This window comes from Tursiops truncatus, chromosome 11 (genome assembly GCF_011762595.2).
Source record: "Tursiops truncatus isolate mTurTru1 chromosome 11, mTurTru1.mat.Y, whole genome shotgun sequence".
Classification (NCBI taxonomy): domain Eukaryota; kingdom Metazoa; phylum Chordata; class Mammalia; order Artiodactyla; family Delphinidae; genus Tursiops; species Tursiops truncatus.
This window is the reverse complement of record NC_047044.1, coordinates 84,652,908-84,656,254: the sequence shown is the minus strand read 5'-3', so window position 1 is coordinate 84,656,254 and position 3,347 is coordinate 84,652,908. Positions and strand designations below refer to the sequence as shown.

Here is a 3,347-nt window from a genome sequence, read left to right as displayed (position 1 = left end):
AGAGGTATGGTTGCTGTTGGGTCCTCAAAGCTACTGTTTGATTTCTGACTTCTAGGGCCCCTGTTGTCTCCTGAATGTATGTATAAGTAGATAGATGTATTCCACCTACCATCATTAGTCCGTTGTAGGATATTTCTTATCTATTTATCTATCTATCTGTTATCTATCAATCATCTATCTAATTATTTGCTTACTGAGGGACAGCTGGGTTGTTGCCAGTTATAAGCCATTAGGACTAATACTGCAGTGTACATTCTTGTACACACTTCCTCATGTACATATGTGGGATTTTTGTATATACCTGGAATTGAAATTGGTGGATGGTAAAGAATGTCTATCTTCAACTTGATTAAATACTGCAAAATTTCTCTCCATAGTTTTATTTTTTTTAAATAAATGTATCTTCCCATCAGTAATGTACACTTGGCCCTGTCAGAATTCAAAAACTTTTCCAATCTAATGGATGGGTATAAAATGCTGTCTGTTGTTGTTTTAATTTGCATTGCCTTGATTATTAGTTATAGAAGTATTATTTTTGTAAGCTTATTTGCTGTTTGGATTTCTTCTGAAAATTAATATTCTTTTCCCATTTTTCTCTTGGGTGGTTTGGTTTCTTATTGATTAGTGGTATTCTGAATACCAATCCTTTTTTCATCATATATGTCACAATTATCTTTTATCTTTTTTATGACTTAATTTCATGAAGTTTTAAATTTTATTGTTTTCAAATTTGTCAGTCCTTTTCCTTCAGGGTGTTTGCTTTATGAGACTTCTTTATAAAATCTTTCCTTAACTTGCAGTCATGGAGACTTGATCCTATATTTCTATATTTTCTTTTTCTTTTTTTTTTTATGTGACTTACTTTTTATTGAAAGTATCTTGCATTCATGACTGATGCTTTCTGGGTTATGCCATACATTTTAACATTAAAGATTAAATTATTTTTTACATGCAAGTAGTGTTTATGGTTTTTCCCACATAGGATTACTGATTATAAAAAGATGACACACCACATGGGTTAAGTGTCTTTTTTAATTGAAAAGCCAGCAAACTGTCTAATTCTGTTTCCTCCCAAAACACAAACTGAATAGTAACTGAACCTCTAGCCAACATATTCAAAGCTGAGAGGATTAAAAATGCAAAAACAAGTCCTCAGATCCAATTAACGGAGCCCTGCTACATACAGGCTAATCAATACCAGTGGTACTCTGACTCCAGGAAGCTGGAAGACATTCTGATAACCCCACTCTGATAACATTTACCTCAAGTAGCCTTTTTCCAGTTTCCAACTCATGAATAAAGATAATACATTGTTAATTCTATTTCAGAAAACTTTTGCAAGTTGTTTTACTTACAATGCCAACTTTTAAAGCATTTTTATTTATTTATTTATTTAATTTATTTATTTTTGGCTGCATTGGGTCTTTGTTGCTGCACATGGGCTTTCTCTAGTTGAGGTGAGCAGGGGCTTCTCTTGTTGCAGAGCACAGGCTCTAGGGGCCCGGCCTTCAGTAGTTGTGACTCGTGGGCTCTAGAGCGCAGGCTCAGTAGTTGTGGCGCACGGGCTCAGCTGCTCTGTGGCATGTGGGATCCTCCCAGACCGGGGATCAAACCCATGTCCCCCGCATTGGCAGGCGGATTCTTAACCACTGCACCACCAGGGAAGTCTACAATATCAACTTTTAAAAGTCACTAAACTAAAGTTAACCGGACAATAAACTAGGCAGAAATTGCTTTACAAAAAGAGGGAGAGCCCAAAATGCTACTTTCTATGGAGAACCCACAGTTCAATTTTATTCAGAGCAAAGAAAAAAGAACTTTTGATCATACTAGAAGAAACTGAGCCATAAGTTTGGAATCAGTACTGAAACTACACATGCAATGAGGACAACATTCTGCTAATACAACTGATTTGCTGCTGCATTTGTGGACTGTTTTTCTGATATTAACAACTATAAACAAAGCAGTGCAACTAGTATTTGGAACAATCCTTACAGTGTTACAGCATCAGACACAAAATGTCACTTCTCACACCACTGGTTCTCTTTGTGTACCTGGGCTTCCTCTTCTTCAGTAAAATCTTTTTTTTTTTTTTTTTGTGGTACGTGGGCCTCTCACTGCTGTGGCCTCTCCCATTGTGGAGGACAGGCTCCGGACGCGCAGGCCCAGCGGCCATGGCTCACGGGCCCAGCCGCTCCGCGGCATGTGGGATCTTCCCAGACCGGGGCACGAACCCATGTCCCCTGCATCGGCAGGCGGACTCTCAACCACTGCGCCACCAGGGAAGCCCCAGTAAAATCATTTTTGATATTGAATGTCTTTCGAATCTCCTCAGGAATTTTCCCCTTGATCATATTGGCAACAGTCCTGCAGGTAACATCAAGCAAACCTTTGATGTCTAAGTAGTTTGCTGCCAATATAAGCTCAAAAAGTGTTCCTTGGTCAACTTTCAGGAATTCTTGATCCCAAACAGGGATATCATCTGTTCACTCTTCTTTGTCCTCACCATCCTCAGGAGGAGGCAGATCATCCTTGTGGTGGGTGCACCCCTGAATGACCTTTTTTAATATTGCTGCATTAACATTTGGCAAGGGGACTGGACCAACATCTCCTTCATCATCCATTCCCAAATCTTCCAACATGGTCTTAATAGTCACAGATTGTTTCACAATTTCAACATCAACTTCAAATATCTCTCCACCAGAACTCTGCAACTTAATTGAAGGCATGGTGTTAGGGCTCAAGGAGATGGCGGGCCAGCGGCTGATGAGAGCAGGGTGGCATCTGCAAAAAGAAAAACAGAAAAGTGGAAAACAAGGCCAACCGATCCTGTATTTTCTTATACACTTTTTTCATTCATTCATTCACATTTTGAAAATAACTACTGCCTTGTCAAAGACATAAGTATGAACTAAAGCCTTTAGTTTACATGAGGGTTCACTCTTTGTGTTGTACAGTTCTATGGGTTTTGTAAAATTCATGTCATCTATCTGCCATTACAGTATCATACAGAGTAGTTTCACAGCTCTAAAATTCCCTGTGCCCCATCTATTCATCCTTCCTTCCCTCTGGCTAGACACTTGGCAACCACTGATGTTTTTATTGTGTCTAATATTGTTTTGCTTTTTCCAGAATGTAATACAGTTGGAATCATTTTATAGCCTTTTCAGATTGGCTGCCTTGACTTAACAATATGCATTTAAGGTTCCTTTTTTTTTTTGGTGGATTGATCCCTCATTCCTTATTATTGCTGAATAATATTCCATTGAATAGATGTACCAGTAGTTTTTGTTGTTTTAGTTTTTTTTATTCTTACTCACCTATTCACAAATATCTTGGTTGTTTCC

General features: G+C 38.3%; 1 pseudogene; it reads right to left on the bottom strand.

Annotated features, from left to right (window-relative positions):
- Positions 1 to 1,791: 1,791 nt before the first annotated feature.
- Positions 1,792 to 2,781, bottom strand: LOC101320846 (S-phase kinase-associated protein 1 pseudogene; annotated as a pseudogene).
- Between the last annotated feature and the right edge of the window lie 566 nt (positions 2,782 to 3,347).